Source organism: Pipistrellus kuhlii, unplaced genomic scaffold (genome assembly GCF_014108245.1).
Source record: "Pipistrellus kuhlii isolate mPipKuh1 unplaced genomic scaffold, mPipKuh1.p scaffold_m20_p_7, whole genome shotgun sequence".
Taxonomy (NCBI): domain Eukaryota; kingdom Metazoa; phylum Chordata; class Mammalia; order Chiroptera; family Vespertilionidae; genus Pipistrellus; species Pipistrellus kuhlii.
The window spans coordinates 41,507,921-41,533,648 of NW_023425573.1; the positions used below are offsets into that span (position 1 = coordinate 41,507,921).

The 25,728-nt window shown below is 40.6% G+C and overlaps 1 long non-coding RNA gene across 1 annotated transcript in view; it reads left to right on the plus strand.

Annotated features, from left to right (window-relative positions):
- The window catches only part of LOC118709785, a 35,693-nt gene extending 10,193 nt beyond the window's left edge, over positions 1 to 25,500 (plus strand). The window contains exon 3 of the long non-coding RNA XR_004985135.1: positions 25,423 to 25,500. This is a non-coding gene — a long non-coding RNA (uncharacterized LOC118709785). The remainder of the gene's footprint in view (positions 1 to 25,422) is intronic.
- The last annotated feature ends 228 nt before the right edge of the window (positions 25,501 to 25,728 follow it).

The following is a 25,728-nucleotide window of genomic DNA, read 5'->3' on the forward strand; positions in this document are numbered from 1 at the left end:
ACCAGCTTCCTCCCTGGCACTTTGAACATTTTCTGTGCTGTTTTTAATAGTGGAAAAATGAAACACTAAAAGAGTGGGAAAATGAAACACTATAACTCTATTATATACTACTAGTGACCGGGTGCATGAAATTCGTGCACATTAAAAGGAGGACCCAGAGTCAAGACCCGCCCACCCACACATGCCTCAAAATTGCATGAGACCCAGACCTGGCCGCCACCCACCCCTCCAATTGGGCTAGATTCAGACCCGGCCAGTCCCACCCTCGTCAAGCCCCACTGGGCAGGAAGTGTAGCCTCAGGTCCCCTTGCCCAGAGCTAGGATGGGGGGTGTGGCCTGAGGTCCCCTGTCAAGCCCCTTGGGGGCAAGGGAGGGCATAGCCTCAGGTCCCTGCTAATTGCTCTTTAGTCTCCTTAAGAGAACTTGGCCTCAGCTGTGGGTGCAGCCATCTTTGTGATGGTCAATTCGCATATTCCCTCTTTATTAGATAGAATTTGAGAACCAATACTACCTCAAATGATTATGGTTTTTCTTTCCTTCATTAATTGGTAGAGTTCGTGTTTATTGACATACTAGAGACTTAGCACAAGATTAAATTGTGTGTGTGTAGGGTCCCTTAGGCCTAACCTGCCATCAGGGCCATGTTCGCCATCCTCCACCCCACCTCCACCTCCACACACACACACACACACACACACACACACACACCCCAAAGCCTCGCATGCTCCACTTGGCGGACACCACTAGCAGCTCTCGATGCTCCTCAGATGCTGCTGGCACCCCACTGATGCTCCAAAAGTCCTGCCCGCTCAGCTGCCACAGGACTCATCCATGCACTCCTGGTGAGTCTGGTAGTTGGTTGTGACACGTCACGGTGTTATGACCACAGGCCTTTTATGATATAGATATGGATTCAAGAAGGAGGGTAGAATTTCAAAGGTAACATTCCCTTGCAATCATTCATCATTTAGTTTTGCCTTCAGAAGTGCATCTAACGCAAGTCTAAAATAAGTCCAAGTCTAAAATAATCATTACGTAGCCATCATTAACATAAATTAAATTCTACATGCTTATAGTTGAAAAGTACACATAATTTTAAAAGTCTTTCCCCTAAAATTAAAAAATATGCAAATCTACATAATAACCAAAGTGATCAGCCATGTTTCATTGTTAAATTAAATGCAATGCAGCATTGGTGCCTAGATAGGATAATCATATTGTAAATATTCCAAGGAATTAATTGATCTCATTTAATTGAATTTGAGGCCAATAAACAGTAATACCTTCTACCGCTGACTTGCATGTGATATTGTAAACAGTCAACTCCATGTGATGGATGTGTCTAGGCTGAGATGTTTCTATTTGTCTCGCATTTTTATTATCTCCAAATTAACATTAAAACACAGCATAATCAGGATTTAGAAGAAAACAAACGTTTAAGAATCTGCACAGATGTGTGTTATTAGATGTAGGTACTGTGAGTTTATTGGCGATATCATTTTTGGAAGGTCTCCCCTGTGGTTGCCACAGAATTATTAACAAAACCCAGGGGCCCTGGGGCTTCCTAAATGCTTAGAAATGATTTTACTTAAAAGATTTTTGCATCCCTCATTTACATTGTAAAAGGAAATTCAGCTAAGTTTAGGAAGAAGTTTTAGAAGCTTTGACATGGCAAATTGCCATGAGTCTATTTTCCCTGCGGAGAAAGGAAACTCAAATGTGCTAATTAAGGGTGCTTAATATCCCTCAAAATTAATTCTTTGTTACCTGCAGTGATTTAATTACTCCCATATGGAAAGCTTAGAAAACCCTCGCATCTTTAAATAGCAGTGGGCCACTCGTTGATAGAGTCAACGTTTCACTTTAAAAATAGTTCTCCTACTCATAGTTCTCCTACTCATTAGCTACCACGGTGGGCAAAGAGAGATGTCACAGTAAAATGCCAGAACCAATTTCCATGGGTGGTTTGCAAAATCAGTGTCATTGATGTCATCATCCCTCACATAAAAAGAACCTTCCAGGAAAAAAAAAAAAAGTTATTAGAGTAAAAAAAAAAAAAAAAAAAAAATGAAGAGGGAGAAAGGGTTGAAATAAACACCAGGCGATTCCAGTTAAAATCTGGCTACTAGGAGCAGCGAGCTCTGACACTTTCCCCACCAGCAGTCTGCTCTTTCCAGAAACTTAATGATCCAATGTCCTCAGGGGATATTGACTAAACTAGGAGATAATAACTACAAAAGACTGTTTATCTTAAGCAATAGACTGGAATGCTATCCAGGATCTTGGACTTCTTCTTGAATCAAATAGCTCGGTGTGGTGTGAAGCACCATAAAAAGCTCTACATGTGGGTACATATCTTGAACTCAAATGTCACTTTCTCTGGCAGCCAACTCTGAGTTGCTGCCCTCTGTAACTCCAGCGCACTACTCAGGGCCAGCTGCAGTCTTCTGGCGGGTTTATTTATTTCCAACTTCGTTACTATCCTCCACCGGAGCGTGTAGGCTCTGGGATAGGAGGGCCCTGGCCATCCTATCCCCTGCTTCTCTTCCCCGCCAAGAGTGGCACTTGGCACGTGGTGGCTGTTCAGTAAATCATTGTTGAAGGAGTAACGTGCAGATTGCTTTTTAAATGTCAAACTCACTTCTAACAATAAAAAATAAAAAGGTTTATTGTGGAGCCTGTGCTAGGAGAGGAGCTGGGTATTGTGTGTAAGCACCCAGAGTTTATGTGATGGTGGGGGGCCCACAGGCACCTGCACACTGCATGGTCTGCTCAGGGGGGTGACAGGAATCGGACAGAATGGAGCCCAAGTTGAGCACTAGGCGACCTATGGCGTTACTCTCCTGGGCTGAGATGTTCTCAGTTCAGCCCTCGCCTGTGCTTTCTACACCACACAGATTCTCATTTCTGGCACATTTAACAAGTGCTCCCAGGTCAACCCTGAAATGCTGTGGAAAGGAGAAAAGGCTGCTGAGTGCTTCAGGGAAACTGGCAGCTCGGTGCTAACAATGAGACCCAAAGCAGGCAGGCTGAGCGCTGACACACCCCCACATTTGCGTGTACCAAGCCCTGCAGGTGTTTTCTTCTGTGGCTGGGAATGAGGAAACAGGGAAAGTCCTTAGCTTTTCCATGGCGGGGGAAGGTGGAGGTGCAGGGGTGGTGGGGTCAAGTGAGGCTCTGCTCACTTTCTTTGAAACTCTCAATATAAATAACAACACTAAAATGACTACATAATTTAAAAATTGTCATCCTAGACACTTTTCCTGTTAATATTAACACACAGAAACACAATGCAATATAATTGTGCTATCATAAGATAAATATAAAATCTGTTTTTAAAAACCACGAATTCATGGAGCACAATGAGTGGTACAGTCCTGCAATACACTGATGGCCCGATACGGAATATCTCTACTCTCTGGGTCTGTCTGTGAAAATCTAGAATGCTAGGTCTGACCCCAGGCATACATTTGATAAGTCAGAGATCTCCGTTTGAGGCACGTTGTGGACTTAGGAAGTCTAGGCCTGATGCCCTGAGTAGGCTCCCACGCCCTGGCCCCTGTGTCCACCTATTTCCTGGTGGACATGTCCTTCTGCTACTCCTCTCGTTTTAACCTTGCTTGGGCCACAGAACCAAGTCCTGCTGACTTGTTGAACAGTTTGCGTAGGAGTGTATGTGTGTATTCTATTCTCCACTCAACTTACTTAAACGTATGAATGTGGTTTTCTGTGCCTTCTATACTGCCCTCATTCAGTTTCCAGCCAATAAATAATTTCTTAAGCCAATGGTCTAACTTGGAAGCTGCACTCCAGGGAGACTCAAAGGGAAACAGAGCAGCTCGTGTGAGGTTAGACTAGGGGTGTCGAACTCAATCAGAGAAGGGGCCAAAATCTAAAATCCAGCCTAAATCGCGGGCCGAATGGTTTACTGAACAGTCATAAACTGTCATTGTGATGGAAACGCAGCGGAATGCAGTGATGACAGCGCGGTGCGGGCCACATTGCAAGGCTTGGCGGGACGGATTTGGCCCGAGGGCCTTGTGTTTGACACGTGTGGGTTAGACCATTTGTAAATTATAGAGAGTTTGAAAAAAAAGAAATTTCATTGAGGCAAAAAGCCTGCTTTATCTCTGCACAGGGTCAGATTTCACCTGTACTAACCTGGAAGCAAACACAGATAAAGTCCTTTGCTGAGGCTTTCCAGGATTATCCAAGATAAAGAGAGAATGTGGTCATTGCAGGCATTGATTTTTCTGGACTCCAGACCTTTCTCAGAAATGCTAACTAATCAGGACTCAACTCTTCATAGGTCTCAGTGAAGGAGACCGTTTCTTGTTAGTGTCAAAAATGAATAACAAATCATTTAGTAAAATTTCATATCTTGGGCTTCAAATAATAGGAAATGGGTTCAGTTCTTTAAGACTAAAATAAAATTATGAAAAACACTATTGAAAAGGTTCAGAGAAAGGTGGAGCAACACTTCCCCCATCACCACTTTCCCCCCCACTTCCCTAAGCCACCTGCATGCAGTGGTGAATTTGCTCTCCTCCCACAAGCATTCTTTCTCCCAGCAAACCTTTGCCCCCCTCCAGCAGTGACTGTCACTGGTCAACATTTGGACTCTGACTGAGAATTTATGCACAAAACTCGGCCTTCCTTTTGCACCATGGGAAACTATCAGTAGCATGAGATCCCTTCGCAAGACAAAACCACAAAAATGCAACTCAAGGAAATAAAATTGAATCCTGGTGATGAGAGACAAGGTTTCTATGGGTTTCCACCCAATGCACATAGCCTTCCCATTGGGCAACTCCAACCAGCTTGGCAGTATGCCAGGTGGACCCAGCAGACCCACTCATCCACAGAGGATGAGCTCCTGTGGGAGCTGCCTGGCATCTGAACCACCCACCCAATTCAGCCACTCCTCCCTACAGAAGGCTCTGTGTGGCTCTTCTTGTCCATAGGACACATCTGGATGTCTTGGTGGGCAGGAGGAAACAAAAAACCACAGTGACTGTTAGTGGCCTGGAAGGCAGACGGGTTGGTGGACATCTCTGGGAGCCATAGAAAGGGTGACATCCCTGCTGAAAGAATGAAGCCAAGGACTTCATTAATAATTCATCAGAGGCTTGATAACTTGGACTTTAAATTTATTGTGACCTCATATTACCATTCCCTGTCCCAGATTTATGAAATATGTGGCACATTTTTAAAATAAATGTTTATGTATTTGAAATATTTAAAAATGTTTAACTTAGAGCTGGGAAGAATTTAGGATGGGAGAGAGAATAACATAATGATTTTAGATACTGGAAACCAGCAGATTTCAATCTCAGATTTCTATATTGCATTTCTTTTTACTAGTTGTGTGATCACAGCAATTTGCTTACCCTCTTTAAGCCTTTGCTTTTTCATCTATAAAATACAGCTGTGTGGCAGATTGTATTTTTCAAAAGCCCTCCAAAGATGGCTGCATTAATGCATATTCCATTCCACACACAGTTCTCATGAAGAGACGCTTACATTCCTTCATCAGGAGACAAGATCCTCGCTGGAGGGGGTGAGCAGATTAGAAAACTAATCTCCCCTCCAGTCTCAGACACCAGAGAGCCCTGGGCTCAGAGATAGCATGTCTAACAGAGACCCAGTTTGAAAAGTGGAACAAAAGGAGAGAGTCCATGGAAGATTATTTCAAAGAAGACTTACCCTGCTCCTCCCTCCAATCTCAACACTTTGTAACTTCCTTTCTATTCAGTAAGGGAAGGATTTACGGATATTCAAGGTGTCTCAAAAAAAGGTATACACATGATGTCTGTAGATTCTATTACATTTTGAAAATGAAATGTATTTTAATAAACACTGCTTTTATAATTCAAAGTGTGTATACATTTTTGGGGGACACCCTGTAAATACTCCAAGGAGGTGGGGGGTGGAATAGGCAATTCTTTTCAAAATAAATAAAGGAAATATCTGGTGACTTCTAGTCCAATGTCTGAACTCAATAATAAAAGCCTTTCTGTTTAAGCATTGTGAGTGAAGCAGGAGAGGGATCTCATAAAGGGTGACTCTCTGTCTGTGTATACTGAAGTACACTGAGCTCCAAGTCAACTCTTCTACCAAAGAACATAAAATGTTTGAGGACAGCCAGCCAAATGAAAGATTAAACAAACTGAAAAACTAAACTCAACAGGAACAAATATATCAAGTAACGAAAAGAAATTTAAAAAACAAAGCAAAACAAAATTCCCTTTAATTACTATTATTGGAGATATTTGAGAGCATATGACATGTATAAGAAAAGAATGGTTGGTATAAAAAATTATGTTCTAAAAATAAAGCTCAAAATTATGATTGTTGAAATTCAATTCAGAAAAAATATATAATGGCACAGATATTTATATTTTGGTCACTTATATCAAAGAAATGCTGTCAAAGAGACTAGAGATGGAAATATAAAATTAAAAGTATATCTCCATTTTAAAAAGTCACAAACAAAGAAAATAGAATAAAGGTAAGAAAATCAATTTAGGATATCAAACATCTTCAAATCAGAGTTCCACAAAGAGAAATCATAGAAACTATGAAGAGGAAATGAACAAAGAAATAAAAACAAGAACATCCAGAATAAAGAGAGATGTAAGTATATAAGTGAAAGGACTCAATGAATAATAAGCAGGTTGAAATAAGAAAGACCTATATCTAAGAAATAATGACATATTATTAATACCCGGGGGAATGACCCTAAAAGCTTCCAAAGAGAAAAACAAACAGATAAAGTTACCAAGCACAGGGGCAAAAATCAGACTGGCATCAGACTTTTTGTCACTGAAAGAAATGCTAGAAGGCAGATCAAGCAAGGCCTTTATAATTTCTGAGGGAAATTCAATTTTGATCAAGAATTCTCTATTTAGTCAGTTATGTCAACAGTGGGATTTGGGGGAGAAAACAATGATTTCTACTTGTATAAGTCCTTTTATTTACTTCCACTGAGCCTTTTCTAAGGCCATTTCTTGAAGATAAATTCCAGAAAAATAAGAATGAAAATGAAAAAATAGGAAGGCATGGGACATAAGAAATGCTAAAAATAATCCAAGACTAAAATAACAGAAAATATCAATTATACACATGGAAAGGGAAATAAGTGCTTGTTAAGAAGTGTATCTTCAAAAGAAGATCTTACAATAGCTAAAAGATATTATAGATGGGTTATATTTTTCTCACCCAAAGAAATAGAGAAAGGCCATGAGTTATTTCAAGAACTATCAAACAAAATATACAGGAAAAATAATTGTCCCAATATAAGGCAAATTTAAGCATTCCATGATTTTAAACAATTGATGAAATATAATGAATGGGATTTAACATTTAGTTTGAGTAGCAATAAGGTTAAAACATTGAGCTATAGAGAAAGAACAGTTATCCTAGATCTCTACTTGGGTCTACAACAAACAATATTCATACAGATATAATAATGTAAATACTGTTTATGATCTTTCAACTTTTATAACCAGTGTTTAGATAACCCTGAGATGATTTTATTGATATTACAGAACACAATATAAATATTATTATCAGATACCTAAATAGAGATTACTTTTCTAGTTAAGGAAAAAACAAACAAACAAAACACACACACAGAGATAGTATCTGTATTCCCTTCCCTTGAATCTGGACTGAACTTTGAAGCTGCCTCTACCAAAAAATTGCGGCAGAAGTGATGTGGTTTCCAGCTAAGTCACAGTAGTGCTAAGCTGCTGACTGGCACATACATATTCCCTCTCTCTCTCTCTCCCTCTCTCTCTCTCTCTCTCTAACACACACAAATCATAAGAGATAATGTATTATTATTGTTGTTTCAAGCCCCTAAATTTTGTGGTAATCCTATCTAATAAAGATGGAATATGATAATTGACCCTGACACCATCACAAAGATGGCAGCGCCTATAGCCAAAAAGGAGGGAATATGCTAATTGACTGCTCTGCCCTTAAAGATGGCAATGCCCACAGTCAATAAGGAGGAAATATGCTAATTGATTGCCACACCTTCAAAGATGGCAGTGCCCACAGCCAATAAGGAGAGAATATGCTAATTGACTGCCACACTTTCAAAGATGGTGGCACTCATAGCCACAAGATGGCAGTGCCCAGTCCCCTCAACCCTGCCAGGGCGGCAGGCGCATGGCAAGGCCGGACCTGCCCCCAGGCGGCCCAGATGCTCAATGCAGCTGCCTCTGGAGTCCCCAGTCTCCTCAGCACCCAAGTTGCCCAGGGCCAGCTTGAAGCGTAGACAAGCCTTGGATGGCAACTGCTGGCTGCCCAGGGCCACTTGAGGATCAGGTAACCAGGGCCAACCAAGGTTTGTGCTGCCGGCAGTGGCAGCAGCAGAGGTGTGATGGGGCATCACCTTCCCCTGATCGCTAGGTCACCTACTGCCCCTGAGGCTCCCGGACTGTGAGAAGGGGCAGGCCGGGCTAAAGAACCACCCCCCCTGCCGAAACCGGTTTGGCTCAGCGGTAGAGCATTGATCTGCAGACTGAAAGGTCCCAGGTTTAATTCCGGTAAAGGGCATGTACGTTGGTTGTGGGCATATCCCCGGTAGGGGGTGTGCAAGAGGCAACTGGTCGATGTTTCTCTCTCATCAACATTTCTAACTCTCCATCTCTCTCCCTTCCTCTCTGTAAAAAAATCAATAAAATATATTTAAAAAAAAAAAAAAAAGAACCACCCCCCCCTCCAGTGCATGAATTTTAATGCACCAGGCCTCTAGTCCTATATAATAAAGAGGTAATATGCAAATTGACCCTCATGCCCTCACACAAGATGGCCACCTCCATGTGGGCAAAGATGGCTTCCTAGGGCAACCAAGCCATCAGGGGAAGGCAGTTGGGAGAGACCATGCCTGCAAGGGAGGACAGTTAGGGGCAACCAGACTGGCAGGGGAGGTTAGTTGGGGGCAATTGGGCTGGCAGGGGAGTAGTTAGGTGTTGATCAGGAAGACAGGAGAGTGTTTAGGGCATGTACATTGGTTGTGGGGATATCCCCGATAGGGGGTGTGCAAGGTTATCAGGCTGGCAGGCAGTTGAGCAGTTGGGAGCCAGCAGTCCCAGATTGTGAGAGGGATGTCTGACTGCCAGTTTAGGAATCAGGCCTAGAAAGGCAGTTGGACATTCCCTGAGAGATCCCAGATTGGAGAGGGTGCAGGCTAGGCTGAGTTTCTTATATAATAGATAATTAAAAAAAGGTAGATGGTAGTTATTCCATGGTGGTGGTACAAGAACTAAAAGAAAAGTATAATGCTTGACACAGCAGTGAGTGCTCAACAATGTCAGGTAGTTTTATTATAACTAAAAAGGCAATTACTGATCACAACTTTGAGGTGAATGAGAGCTCTCAATAGTCACCCTTCTCTGGCTCTCTTAACAGATATCCTGGGGGTGGGGAAAGTTGAAATGTATAAAGAACCCAGTTGACAAGCTAGAGGTCTGTGAGATTTGATTTGAATCAAATCATGTGTAAACTTTGTTTTTACTCTTCTTAAAATTTTTGGAGCCAGAACCTCAGGGTGAGAGAGGAAATATATTTTTCAGGGCCTCTGATGTATCTGAGGCCCTCACTATTGTTGGCCCACCATAGGAAAAGCCAGATTCTCTGTGGAATTACAAGGACCTCCCCAGTCAGTCACCCTCAGAGGTGATCTAATATCAGTTTCTCAGAATATTTTGGTAAGGTATCAAACTGTCAGAAGGCCCTAAAGGATGCTTTCATGGAAACTTGGGGATATGCCAAGTTTCTCCTGCATCGCTAAGGTAATTGCAACGCCATTTGCTCTAGTTTCCAGCCATAATTTTGATGAAGATAGATATAGGCCATTGAATATTTTCTTAGGGCTTCCAGTGACCAATGATATCAATAGGAATAAAAAGGCCATGCCCAATTTAAACTCCTAATCCTCCCCCCCAAAGGTCATAAAATATTATATAAAGTCAATAGTGGAATAATGAAAGTGAAAGTCAACAGGAAAATGTATTTTTTTCTCTGTTTCTGAATATGTGTTGTATAGAATTTGGGATTCACTCAGATCATAAGCAAACTGTAATAATAAAAGCATAATATGCTAATTAGACCAGACAGCCAAATGACCTTCCAGTTGAAGCTGGGGATGCAAGGGCCAAGGCAAGCCACCAGAACTTTGAGGGCCGAGCCCCTTGCACAAATTTCATGCACCGAGCCTCTAGTTATTTTATAAGCAATGATTTAAGAAGAGTGACAAGACTTTAATGGGAATATCTCTGGCATAGTAGCTGAGAAAATGGCTTTTAGGTTAAATGTTATTTTAACATCCTTTAAATCATCTTCCAACCCAGCTGATTGCCCACATCCTAGTAAATGTAGACACCATTTATTGAGTGCCTTTTGTTGGTTTAAGCACTATAATAATCTCTTTTTTTTAATGCATTATTTCCTTATCAGCCTCACCACGACCAAATCTTATTAGACAGGATTCACTGGTCCTAATTTTTTTCATGGAAATGGAGAGTTAGGTCAAACAGCTTCGAGGAAGGGGCACGAAGATATGAGCCAGAGACCATGACTTGCCCATCACAAGGCATTGCCTGTACGGTTTTTGGCTGAGGTCCTGTTTCCACTCTGTATGTGTAGATGATACTGCAAGACACATTTCAAGTGTCACCTCCTCTTAGGCAGTTTCCTGCTCAGCATCTCCTCTTCTGTATGTTATTCCCAAACTTACAGGAAGTACTTATTATCTCACTCCTCTCTGAATTTCCTTAGCAATCTGTCCAATAGAATTAATGTGAGCCATGCATAATTTTAAATTTTGTAGTAGCCACATAAAAAAGTACAGAGAAACAGATGTGAAATGAACCATAGATTTTATTTGACCTAATATATCTAAAATATTATCATATCAACATGTAATTGATATCAAAGTATTCATGAGATGCTTTGTATTTTTTGTACTAAATCTTGGAAACTCCTATGTATACTCACCAGTACATCTCAGTTTGAGCGTGCCACATTTCAGATGCTCAGTAATCAGTGACTATTTTATTGGTTTGGGCTGGTTTGTAATATTTAGCACATGTTGTTTCCATCTCATTTTGTGGACTGCAAGTTTCTTGAGGTCAGGAAATGAGGCAGACTCATCGATATATTTCGCAACATTCCCAGAATATTGTGCATAAGAAATCTTTGAGTCAATGTGTGAGTCAAGAAAAGTTATCATGCCTTTAAATTCATAAAAGGAAGTATCTACACCACATCCAGGCATCGTAGTTTTCACAAAGCAGCAGTCATGTTCTCACAGCAGGGTCCCAGGAACTGCAGGGTGCTCAGAGAGCTGAAAAACAACCTTGAGGTCAAAGTTATGAAACTGATGAGGAAGAAAAAGAAAGAGAATTACTACAGAGGCCATGGAAACAGGAAGACAGAGCACCAGGGTACTTTCAGGTTAGCATTTGCAAAAGGAAAATGAGATGAACAGATGATGACACAGTACCAAGTGACTCAACCATCAGAAAATAACAGAGCAATTATTGGCACTTGAGTGTGGAAGGATTCTTTAAACTTCTGCAGTGTGGCTTGCACACTGGAGTCACATCCTGAACAAATATTTTCTGCATCTAAAGCTGGTGTATTTGGAAAAAAAAATAAGCCTTGGTATTTTTAGTATTCTTTGGTGTGTGTGTGTGTGTGGGTGTGTGTCCTCAGGTTATATCTGATTGACTCAAAATTAAGCAAGTGAAATCCATTTTAAAAATCAGTTATTAATTACTATCCTAAGAAAGTTCCCAGTTTTTTCAATTTTTTCTTTTTTCAATGAGTAGCTGTTACAGTATTTGTATTAAATGATTTTTTTTATTTCCTAGGTAGTTGTGATACTTAGTAGCATGTCCTAAAACACTTTTCATTTTTATAGGACTTTATGGTTCACTTTCATATGAATTATCTCCTTTTGATTAAAAATCTCTAGGACATTTTGTGTCACTCCCATGGAACTTCCTGAGCAATAAAATCAAAGTCTTAGACTGTTGGTTTTGGACATCATGTTAATTCTACATTTTCCATGTGATCAAACCTCAGCCTTTTTTAAAACCATAGCCCACCTCTTATGCACACACAGGTCTGCAGTACCTACAGGCTGATTAAAAGCAGGGAATTTTCAATGCTGCCTCTGCGTGCTGCGATGATCATGCTTTGGAAAGGCATATTACTGATGCCTTTTTTTAAATTTTATTTTTTAAATATATTTTATTGATTTTTTACAGAGAGGAAGAGAGAGGGATAGAGAGTTTGAAACATAGATGAGAATCATCGATCAGATGCCTCTTGTACACCCCCTACTGGGGATGTGCCCACAACCAAGGTACATGCCCTTGACCTGAATCGAACCTGGGACCTTTCAGTCTGCAGGCTGATGCTCTATCCACTGAGCCAAACAGGTTTCGGCTTACTGATGCCTTTTGGTTTCCAGCCCAAAACGAGGACTAAGATCATCACCAGTGGAGAGGTCCCTTGTACAACAGGGTGAGACCCAGATGGTTCGGGGTTTGTTGTTGTTGTTGTTGTTGTTGTTTTAATGTCAAGAAACAGTTTCTCTGGAATATCATCCCCAGAGTTATTGTCATTCAAGAGGAGGCCTGAACCAGGTGAGAGACCTCTGGGCACTGCTGGCTGAAGCAGGGCTTCCTTTGAAATCCGGCTGAGGCACCTTGTCCTGAGGAGTCTCTCAATGGCCTTGCCGTGAGGTGACTGCCAAGTAGCCCATTCTGCTCAGAAATTCACCAGCGGAATTTGATGGTTGGTAACACAAAAATAAGACAGAATGTAATGTATTTTCTCTTTTCAAGTCCCATGCTAATTTATATTCAAATTCTTTTAAGCATCCAGGGTTGAAGTGATGGATGCTTAAAAGCAGAGTGTGAGTTGGGTCTCTATATGTCCTTCATACCCAGTGCAGTTTCCACAGGACTGAGTTCCCAGGAGCCTGCTCGTTTTACAGCCCTTCTCAACCTCTTGAATCAGCATTTGAAATGGACCAGGAAATCTTCAGTCAGTGTCAGTCCAAGCTGTATGGGTGTAGCTTAGCAAGAATAGTGCCATTTTTAAAGGTATTTATGTTCATAATGGGGAAAAAATATGTTTTTTAAAAACTGAAAAGCATTCCAAATTCACTACCAAACAGGTGGCCAGAGATTGTGGGAAAATAAAAGATGACTTTAGGGTCATGTCTTGCATCTCTATTACATCAAACACCCATTATAATGATAAGTAATTTAGACAGCCAATTTCATTTCATGGAATTAAATTCCATTAATCTTTTCTAAAAATTTAATATACTTCCTTTACTGTGTGATAAAGGAAAAATAAAAAGAAAGTAATTTATAAAATACACAAAACCATGTATTCCATATGCAAATGCTTGGCGTGAGGACACTAGAATGCATAAAGAAGGAGTCAGATGCTGTACCAATCATAGGATCTGGCAATTGCAGCGGCAATAGCTGCACTCTGGACCTTTGTCTGTGCCATTGAGCACCATTGTCATCCCTGATGGGAAGTCCCTACACAGTGAACTACCCTTGGGGAAGTTCCAAACTGAACGCAGTCTTTCCTCAGAAAGTCCCCAATGTGATTTTTGTTGTTGCTTTTGTTTGTTTGTTTTTTCTGATAAAGAGGCTAACTCCTTTCTACTCTGAATTTGTATTACATGATAACCTCAGAAGAATGTCACAAGTATCTTTCAGATGATCCTAAGAGTGACTCCATCTTCAGCTTTAAAACAAATAGGTATCATAATCCATTTTCCCAACACTTGTTGTGCACCTAACATGTACCAACCAAGCCACTATTTAATTCTTTCAACCACATATTTAGTTTAATCTTCAAAGTTCTCTTTTCTTTACGAAGAAATAGGATCTGAGAAAGTAGTTTGCCCAATAGCCAACCTGGGGCACCTTGTGTGATAAAGTTATATCTGAGAACATCATGAACCAGTCTTGTTTGATCCCCTGAACACTGGATTTCAATTCCTACAGAGTGGTAAAAAAAACAAAACCAAATCCATGCATTAGGGATTATGATGGAGAAGCATAGATGATGGAAATCCAATGATAATCTAACAGCCTATTCTTATCCCCACCCATCCTCCACCCCCAACAAAGCTTGGGCAAAAATTTTAAGGTGTGATCTATGACACTCGATTTCCTCTTTAGGAGAAAGACCAACAAGCAATAAAATCCTCACCTCCTAAAAAAAAAAAAAATCAGGCAATAGGAGGAAAATGGAAAAATAAGTGATGTGTGGTTTCAAGCTGAACCCTGCTGTTCTTAGTAAACTGGGCAGTGCAGTAGGTGTCATATTCACCACCCACCTCACAGCCTCACTCCCTAGACCCCCTCAATCTGCAGCTCACTTCGTCTCATAGTTGAGAAAGAAACAGACATTGGTCTGAAAGTCCTTCCTTCCCCCCCCCCCCCCCCCCGCCCTGCAAATCTTCCTCTATTTAGAAAAGTGTGCCTCCTACTTTCAAAGCTAACTTTCCTCTTATACTCTTAACCCCAGTCCCACCTACATTCTTCTGTGACTTGCTCAACTAGCGACCTTTACTTTCATTTCTCAAGTCTCTCAGCCCACAAACATATTCAAGGGCACCATATCTTAAAGACAAACAAACACACAAAAGGTCTTTTCTCCCACATCCCACACACTGTCAGTTTACTTGTTCCCTTTGCACAGACTTGTTGCAGGGTAAGACTTCTATTGTCTCTACTCTCTCACCTCCCACTCACTGCTTGACCAGTGTGGTGTCTGATGAAATTGCCTCCCCAGACAGACAATGTGTTGACATCTGGATTTTTGTTGTCTGTTATTAACATATAGTTAACATGCACTATTGTATTAGTTTCAGATGTACAACATAGTGATTCAACCCTTACATATCTTATTATGGGACCACCGCAATAAGCCTAATAGCCATCTGAACAAGTGGGTGGTTCAGGGTTTTTTGTTTTTGTTTTTAATTTTGTTTTGTTTTATTTTTTGTCTGGCATCCCCGACCAGAGGTCTCCATGTGGTCACCATTAGAGGGGACATACACAGAGGTCAATCGAGACCTATTTGAATTCCCTGCTCTGGAATTTGATACCTGAGCAGAGACACACAGGGAAGAAGATGTGAGTGCTATGCATTAGTTGGCATCACCATAAAGACAATCTATATGTTCCTTATGCTCAGATTCCCAGCGCCCTGTGTCTCCTGCCCTTCCTGAGGCTCAGAGATGCACTGTACCCTGATGGCTCCTCTTTTCTCTTTTAGGCTAATCAGGGGGAATGGGACGTAACAGCAAATAGGCCTAGGGTTTCTTTCAAGAGAGGTCTTTCTCACCCACATCCTAAAATTATCTATAATAATAAAAGCATAATGTGCTAATTAGAGCAGACAGCTGAAGGACATTCCAAATGTCCTTCCGGATGACCTTCCAGATGAAGCTGTGAGGGCCAAGCCCCTTGCATGAATTTCATGCATCAGGCCTCTAGTGGGAATATGAAGGATAATTCTTGATATCAAAGAACCTTATCCTAAAGCCCTCCTGAAATTCCAGGGTTACAGAGCAAGTCATCAGCACGAACCCATTAGATCCCACTTCCCCTGAATTGTCTTACACCATTTCCATGCACTTCAGTAGTATCCAGAGGTGAAATGGTGATGATGTGGGGGGGGGGGAGTGGAGGAGAAGAGTATGCTAGAGATGCTAATTAATTAGCTAGAAGAAAAGGAATAGGGTTGGCTTATCCTCAAGCCTAGGAAGCCTGAAGATGAGCACATAAAGTCAGGTGAGCCTAGACCTCAGTTCTAGCAGATCCAGTTTAAATCCCAGCTGCATTGCTTACACTGGTCTTGGGCTCCTTAAATTATTATACCTAAGCTTTGTTTTCTTTACCTAGAAAATGCAGACAATAAAAGTACCTACTGTAGAAAGTTCTTATAAAAATGAAATGAGCTGTAAGAAATGTAAAATGGTTAAGAGAATGTCTGTTACCAGTGAGTGCTTAATAAGCATAAATTGCTATGTCTATTATCTTTTTTCTTCCAAATACACTTATAACCTCACTGTCTTGCCATGAGTTAGTCCATGAGTAGATGGTCATAAGGAAATCACATGTGAACTATTTTTAAAAATATATATTTTATTGATTTTCCACAGAGAGGAAGGAAGGAAGGGATAGAGAGCTAGAAACGTCGATGAGAGAGAAACATCGACCAGTTGCCTCCTGCACACCCCCTACCAGGGATATGCCCGCAACCAATGTACATGCCCTTGACCGGAATCAAACCTGGGACCTTTCAGTCCACAGATCGACGCTCTATCCACTGAGCCAAACCGGTTTCGGCATATGTGAACTATTTTTTTAAATCATTTAAAAATCACTCTAAAATTTTTTAAAGAAAAGATAGATTTGAGCATTCGATAGCAACAGCTAAGAGAACATAGCAATTTGGTTACTAGGAAAATATGTTTTATTGAGGAAAAACCAATTATGTGTGAACATATTTTATATGTGTGCACGTTTAAGGATCCTATTGTTCAAGGAAATAAAATAAGGAGGAGCAGTCCCTCATACAAAATAAGACAAAAAAGAAAGAGCATTGAACCTCTCTCAGAGAGAAGCTGGAGGTCACAGTGGCAATTACACTTTATATAAAACTGCAAAGTAGAATGCTATGTGGGTCTCAGCCATATAATACATGGAAATGTGAATGTTGTACCCAGAACATAACGTCAGCAGGATGATGATAAAAGCAAGAAGAAGGATGATAATTGAGAGGTATAATGCTGGGACTTTGATTCAATGTCTACAAGACCTGAACCTGAAGTTTTTCTCTATCTGGGTCATCATAGCACAGGTTGAAACAAGTTTCTTAGATATAATATCAGAGAACTAGACCTTTACACCCATATCCTACTGTTTAGGATAAATTAGAGGCTTGACTTTCTTCCCCTGTATAGCTATAGTTGTGTGACCTTGGACAAATAACTTAATCTTTATGTCATCTGTAAATTGTGGCAAGTAAAATACCTATCATACTGACTTCAAGGAGCTATGAAAACATTTTTTTAATATATTTTATTGATTTTTTACAGAGAGGAAGGGAGAGAGATAGAGAGCTAGAAAGGTCGATGAGAGAGAAACATCTACCAGCTGCCTCTTGCACACCCCCTGCCAGGGATGTGCCCGCAACCAAGTTACATGCCCTTGACCGGAATCGAACCCAGGACCTTTCAGTCCGCAGACCGATGCTCTACCACTGAGCCAAACCGGTTTCGGCTGAAAACATTTTTTAAAAAGTATTAATGTGGGGGTAAAGTAATTAATGTGAGCACACCTTGTAAATGATAAAGCAGGATACAAATGTTTTTGTGATTATGTAAAATCTAGTGGCTAATGAATGGCTGAACACTTTACATTCTATTTTAAGGGTACACGTTGTATAGTGTAAGCAGAATTGACTTGACCACAAATGTATTTAAAATAGTATATGTAAAGTGCGGGATCCAGCACTAGGCACCACCTGGTGGCAATTCAGAGTAATGCAAATACATTGCTCCTATGTCAGAAAAATAAGCAAGGTGAAATGCACTTGAGAACCCCAAAGAAGGGTTTAGAGTTCAATGAGCTGGAAAGAAACTTGGCATACTTAGGATTGAAGCTAGAAAGTGGCTCCAGGGTTTGCGTACCATGAGCTAGGAGTGGGGAACAGATTTTTAGCTACATTACAACAGCCTCGCAGATAATCAAGAACTTGGGCTTCAAATACAGAGCAAAGTGATAGAAATCATCCTACCAGCTAGTCCACCCCAGCCTTTCACATACAAATTAATTTAACATCACACTGTGAAGTGGGTACTATTGTGATCCTCACTTTGCAGCCTCTGACAGTAAAGGTTTTTCCTTCATAAAGACTCAGAAGTCTTTGAAGATGATGCATACTTTCAAAAGTGATGTGATACTGAACTAGGAAAAAAAAATCATGAAACATTTATCGGAATTCTAATAGGATACCCAAAGTCATGGCTCTTTGACAAAGGAACAGAAATTCGTAAAGGAAAGATAGAGATGCATATTGAGGTGATGGACTTTTTTTCTTGTGTAATGAATGCTAGGTTTTGGAACTGACTATATTTAAGGATTTGAAATATTTTGTTAAATTGTATTTCAAAGCATGGTTATAATCTACAGTTCTACACAAGAGTCCTGAAAATACTTATTTCATAAGGCCTGACACATTTTAGAGTCTTTGATACACAAGAAAATAATATTTAAGAGATTTTGCATTTCTTTGACTATTTTCTTACATATGTGCTAAGTATATTTCCTCTTCTATGTATTATAATTTAACTAGAGGCCCGCTGTAGGAAGATTCCTGCAAGAACAGGGCTTCTAGTGGGCTGCCCTCCCGCCACTGCCACCTCTTCTCCCCCCCCCACCCCACTTTCTCTGCTACCTCTATCCCCACCCCAAGCTTTTTCTCACACCACCACCACCACCCAACCTCCCCATTTTACTCCTGAAACTCCCCCGGCCCCCTGCGCTTTTCCTCCCACTGCTACCTGGTGCTTTCCCTTTCCTCCTGCTGTCTCTGCCCCCCACCCCATGCTTTCCCTTCCACATCTGTCTCACCCTCCCCCAACCCCCACCCCAGCTCTTTCCATCTCACCACCGTTGCCCCGTGCTTTCCCTTCTACTGCCTTCCTGTACTTTTCCTCTGCTGGCAGCTGCCCGCCTGCCCCGCCTAGGCTTTCCCTCCTGCAGCCACCTTGCTTTCTGTTTTCCTTCCCTCTTCCTTCTATGCTGTCTTCAGTCTTCACCCCTCCCTAGCATATGCAAATTAACTACCATCTTTGTTGGGCTAATTTGCATGCTTGCTCTGATTGGCTGTGGGCATAGTGACGGTACAGTCAATTAGCATTTTTCTCTTTTATTAGTGTAAAATATTTAAAATTATTTTATAAGTATATTAACTTTTAAACATAAAACATACATAATAAAACATTCTGCATCAGAAGCAATAAATACTATAGCATTTGAATCCATGATGTGGGGAAAAGTCTTGCTAACCCTGTAGGAGATGATATAAAAAGATAAAAAGATAAGAGAGACCCCAACAAGGGAGAAAATGAAAATTTTAGGTATTATAGGTATTCCCACGGCTGAATTAGGTAGTGGTGGTAGGATGGGAGGGGCAAATGAGATGATTTGAAATAGAAGAAATATTCAAAGATGTATTTTGAGAAAGCGGAGTTGAATAAAGGATGGAATAACATTTAATAAGTGATTCCATTGTGCAACCAGTTTTGAGAGCACTGATCTAATTGATTTCTTCAGTCTCTTTCCACTGGCATCCTCCTTGAACCTAAATTCCAGCAATGCATTTATATTTTATCACACCCACTTCCTTTCTGTTCATGGTCACTTTGGAGGGAGAGTAGAACGGAAGAATTCCCACAAGAATTTTTGGAACTTAGTGCTTTCAAAATAACATGAGTTCTCAATGACTTCATAGAAATAAATGTGTGAGTTGATAAAAGATTGGGTGATCTTACAATTTTTTTTTAAACAAAGCTCTTGGAGGTAGTTTTCCTATTAAAAGAAACAATTATCTCAGGAAAAAGAAAAAGGAGTTAAACCTTTTACAATAGTATCATTGGACTTTACTGGCTTTAGTTTTTTGTTTATGAGGTTGTGGTTTTGTGGGGGGGGGGGGGGTTGTGTGTTTTTTAAATTAGGAATGAATGCTTAATGAACAGAAATAGCCCCAAATCCTCTTACACTGATTGTTTGGAATGGAATTGGGAACAGACATTAACAACCCAAAATTATGACACGAGGGAGAAACTTCAGACTTCTAGGGGACTGGTTTTCTGCTAAACTTTCAACTAGCAACTGACAGTTGACTCTAGAGCAACTTCCCTGCAAAAGTTTGGGCTGCCCATGTTTTTTGAAGACTTTTTAGTCAAAGGTCCAGGGAGACCAACTTCTTACCAAGGTCTAAAGTATATAGTTTGCTTTTATAATTTGTTTTGTGTTATCAAAGTTGCTCCATTCTTTTGTTAAATTGATATTAAATTATAGTCAGGTCTAACCCACATTGGCTTCCCCTTTGCAGGGGAGCTTCCTTCTAGATCCCCAGATGGGTTTCCCCTTATTCTTTTCCTCCCTCTTTCCTCCTACGGCCCACCTCGTCAAGTTCAAGGGGGCTGACAAAAAGAGATTCCTTACGTTCAAATGTTGGCAACATAACTCGGTCTCTCTTCTCTTCCTGGATGGTTGGGACATCCCAATACAGCCATGGCATCCACTTGCAAATTTTCCTTTCTCATTGGGAGCACTGAGAGGAGGCTGTTCTCTATTTTCTAATAATGAAGTAGCAAGCATGCAGCAATTCTCTTGACCTTGCAAAAGACCAAAACTGAAGAATGCTCTCATTTCCCTTCTCTTTGTTATAAATTGTATGACTTCTCTTTGGAATGGAATGCCTAAGGTCTTCCTCTTCTATGCTCTCTCGATAACAGAATAGCACTCCTGGTTTCCAGATGAAGAAAATATTGTCAATGACAAATGGCCATGAATACGTTTTGACCAGATTTTCTAACAGTCTGCTCATACACAGTCTCTATTCCTTCTGATGTGTTACAGTTTTATTAAATGTTTAGTAACACTTTATTGTTCAATGGGACACCTCTAAGATGCCCTGTGATATATTTTCTGGTTTGAATGACTTCATAGAGATGTGTACCTTCTGGAAATCTTTCACCTGCTTGTGAGGCCTCACACTCAGACCACCATTGGACTTGAGCTATAGGGATATGAGAAGCTGCATCCACTAGTGCCCTCGGCCTAGATCTTCATTCCATAATTCACAGAACTATTGATCTGGCCCCTTGCCTCAAAACTCCCAATTCCTTCCCTCTTCCCCTCCTGGGCCCTCTTCTATGAATCTGAGTACCTGATTCCTGTGGCTGTCATCCCCACACTTTAAGACAGAAGCTTAGTTTGATGCAGGGTATGTATTTTCAGGGGTGAAAGAGTCACAGGAGGAACCACACGGTCTTTGAGCACATCCCCCCCAAAGTGGCACATTTTCAACAATTCCTCAAAGTATTGTGAACGTGACTGCCATTAAGACTTAGAAGGAAAGCCCGTGGAAAAGTGAAGTGTGAGAATAAAACATGGTCATCAGCCCATGAGTTGCACAGAGAAGCTGCTTTAAAGTTCAGCCCATCTATCCATATTTTACGCCACTATTCTTGCACAAAGCTCTATGCAGAGTCGGTTAGATCAGGCACAAGTCTCTCCTTTGAGCATCACACCTGTCTGGGCTTAAAGCATCTTTCTGCCCCTTTCCACTTTGTCATTCTTCCTGAACTCGACCTTTCCATCCTGTTGATTGCAGTGTATGTCATTCCTCCACTGGACTAACCAAGGCCCTACTCTTGTTCCCCTCATCCTCTCAATTTGTATAACAGTCATTTCTCTCAAGTAATCTACAGATTGGTTGGGGATCCTCATGAGCATAACTTAAAACAAGAAAGAAAGGATGGCAAAGGAAGGCCCCTTGGACCGGTCTGCTTCTCACACAAAAAATCAACTGTAGATAGTTTGCCTTCTTTTCTATTGCAATATTACATACAACCACAAAGAAACTAACAGGATTTTAAAAAGACACACATTATACAACTGTACTTTTTTGTCCCATTATTGGGACAGACTTCCATAATGCAGTAGGAGCTAATTGTTTTTATGATTAGTAGCCAGGGCTGACAGGCAGGCCCTGAATGACAGATGAATGATTACTCTGACACATGTTTCTGTGAAAGAGAAGCTAAGGGGCTAGTTGGCATAAGAAGCCAAAAAAGCCCCAATTGCCTGCCTCATTAGCCTTTTATTGTTACAACAGCTTGAACTAAAATTAACCTCTAGATACAATCAGGAGGGTAAACATCCTTGAGAAAGCACCTGTATCCTTTAAGCAAGGATGTTTTGAAATCTAAACATAAAGATTATAGTAAACCACCTGGGGAGTCAGACTTGTTTGGAAAAGTCAAGGTAGAGACTTCTGCCTTCGACAAGGCCTCCCAGGGGCCCCCGACCTTTCAGAGATTCCTCCTCACAGACCTTCCAACCAAGTCCTGTGCTTCCCCACAATTTGTAGTTGTGCCACCAGCGTACTTTCATTTTATTATAAGCAGTGCTAAAAGCATTATTGTTCACTGTAAACACTTAATATGTAATGAAATTAGTTTATTTTGTTGTTTCATTTTTTTTTAATATGCTGGAGACTCATAAAATAATAATAAGTGGCCAAAACTTCTCTTGGCCTCTGAGAGGCTTTATAAATCTATAATAAAATGTGATGGATGCCAGGTGGAGTAGTGCACTATTGCTGCTTAGCGTTGGAGTCAGCATGACTGGCATAGCACAAGAAGGCTTTCCGGAGGGGTAGAATTCAGTCTACCCCTCTTCTACCACACCTCACCAGAGTCTTTCACCTTCTTGGCATCTTATACAGAAAGAGGGCCATGTTCCTTACCAATGACATCTTGCCTCAGCTTCCAGGGAGCAGCACGGCACCTCTGTTCCACTTGCCATTTACTCTCTCTGCAGAGCATGCTGTCTATGCTCTGTCAGATGGAGGTGCCTGTGGGGAGGGGGGTTCAGGGAGGAGTCTCTGGAGGTAACTTCTCCTGCCCTCTCCTACCCCTGTCCCCACCATGGGAATTAGGTCTTTCTAAAAGAACCCAGGAAAGTCCCACAATGAACTTGGCTTTTGGAATTTCTCTTCTATCTTCCTTTCCATACCTAACAAAAATGAAAGGATTCGTCTAACCTTTAAAAAAGAAAATGCCAAAGACACTCTGGGTATTGAATCTGCATGTTTACATTGTGTGAGAAGGAATTTATAAGTACATTTAAAAAGTTTGTGCTTAATTTTGAGAGTCAGAGGAGAAAAATTACAAAGAATAATATAGCAAAAAATCTTATTCAGCTCATCTGAATTAAATATTTTTAATATTTTGTCTCATGGATTCTCATTCTTTAAATTATTTTTGATATAAGAAATAACTACAGATACAGATCAGCTTTTTTTAAACTCTATCTTCATGATTATTCCCTCCCCATCTCAGACCCCTCCCTTCCAGTGTGTTTGAAGTGTTGTCAGTTTTCTTTCAGTCTGTTCTCAAATAGATTTACATGTAGTTTTATATATCTCTACATATAGAAATATGTGTACATATATAATATGCCTGAACATTTAAGTGCTATTCATGTGAAGAAGATAACATAAAAATACATGTGTGAATTGTTTTTTTACATGACGAATGCACATAAATAGCATTATATTATATGAATTAATCTCCATTTTGCTCTTTTTTCCAGCATTAGTTTTGGTACCTATTTATATTGATATTTATAAATTGAATTGCATGGGTACAATACATTCTTAGTATATATTAGACACTTAAAAATTATTTGTGAAATGAATGAATGAGTATACACAAATAGCAATTTCAAAGCTCGTTTTGTGTCAGGGTCTCTGTTTAAAACTTGCCAAATGCTGATATAACAATTCATTGTTCATTACCAGGCTTCTTTCCCCCAAATATCTTCACCTGCTTGCACTGACAAGCCAAAGTATTTATTTGAGGTCCCTCGGACTGCAAAAAATTTCATGTGATTCCCCTTACTCCTCATTCACTGCACTGGCACATCTTAAAAATTTAGAGGAGTTTTCTAAAATTAGACATGAAATGTTACTCCAGTAAACATACTACCTAGTAGGTATTTTCTTCAGTTTTCATCCATGGGATATTGTACACTCATAGGCTTTAATGCATCCTGTCAGCCAAAGCCCAATGAAGCAAGAGATTGTTACACAAGAGTTGTCAAATATCTTCAAGATAAAAAATTAGGTGTGCTGGAGGCCAGCTCTGGGTGGGGACCTCCAGATCCCAGACCCTTGGACGGTCCTAGCAATTGTGTGAACAGGAGTAGACAGTTTCACTTTCTGTTTCTCTGATCCTCTTTCCCACCAAAGGTTCCTAATTTTCAAAACAATTGTTGAAGTTTAGGCTGGTTCCAAGCAGTGTTTGTTGACTGAAGGTCATCTCGTTCTTTGTTGTCAATTATATCTTTAAAAGGTTCTAGGGAATTGTCAATTCATTTTTTTTCTGATTTCTTAATAGCATACATATCATAATTAAGAAAGGGAATCGTACCTTTGTCTACAGTGACATTTTTTATTTAATTAATTTTGTTTACTATATATCCAAAAATAATTTCAGGTGGTTGCAAATTTGCACCAATTATTAGGCTATCAACAGTGGTTAAATTTATTAAATGCTCTGCCAAAATCACATCATATTCAAGGTCAGTCAATTTTACAATTACAGTTTGCAATGAAATCCTGCATGAGTTGTAACTCAAAAAATGATTGTTTTCAATGAACAAATTCCTTTTGCTCATAGACAAAAATATAATTTGTTCATTAAAATGTTCATCCTTTGAATCACAACTTATTCTGTGTTGAAAACTATTCTAGGTGCTAGACACAAAGCAAGTATGCTCCCTGCCACCATGGAACTTGGAGACTAGTAAGACAGTGGGAAGTTTTGTACTATGTCAGCTTAACCAAGCTGAAGGTAGGTCTCTTCGAATCCCCTTTTGGGTATGGTGTGGTGTCCTGTTGGCCATGAGGAGCACTGTGATATTTGGCAGGGGCAAGGAGAGGGAAACAGCAGCTCTGAAAGTTAGTGTGAGGCAACGGGTGTGCCGCACTCCTACACATTGTCTCTGTTCTGCTGCTCACCTCGTTGGCAGCCAGCCTGCAACTTCTGCTTCTGCTGCTGATCTTCAGTTTCAAAATCCTGGATCAGACACAAGTGATCCCCACGGTGAAGGGCCCCAGCTTCCTCAGCACATTTCACATCTCATCAGGGTTGGAGATTACCATAGGCTGAATGTGGGGCACGCTCCGAATTCACACGCTGAAACCAAAACCTCAATGTGATGCTATTTAGAGGTGAGGCTTTGGAAGGTGATTGGTATAAAAGAGACCCCAGAGAATTTCCCTCATCACTTCCACCATGTGCAGTTACAGAAAGAAGACAACATCTGCGAACCAAGAAGCAGGCTCTCACCAGACACCGAATCTGCCAGCACCTTCACTATGGACTTCTTAACTGCCAGAACTACATTTCTGTTACTCTTAAGCCACTTGGTCTATGGTGTTTTGTTACAGCAGCCTGAACAGACTAAGACAGAGGTGGTGTAAAATGCATGTGGGTTTCAGTTTGTCCTCATGGGTTTTTGTTTGTCTCTGGCCTCCCCATTTCATGCCTAGAGTTTCTCCCTGACTGTGAGTCCTGCTGGCCCAGGAGACTTCAGGCCCACCACCAGAGGCAAGGCAGTCATCCTCCATTTTTATTTTTATTTTTAATTGAAAATTGTACTAATGAGAAAGGTGGTCACTCCAGACCTTTTCTGTAGGTCAGCAGGAAAGTTGAAAGTCCTTTTATTTGTTAATCCTCACCTGAGGATATTTTTTCCATTTATTTTTAGAGTGAGTGAAAAAGAGGGGAACGGGGGAGAAAGAGAGAAAGAGAAAAATTGGCAAGAGAGACACCTCGATTGGTTGACTCTCACATGC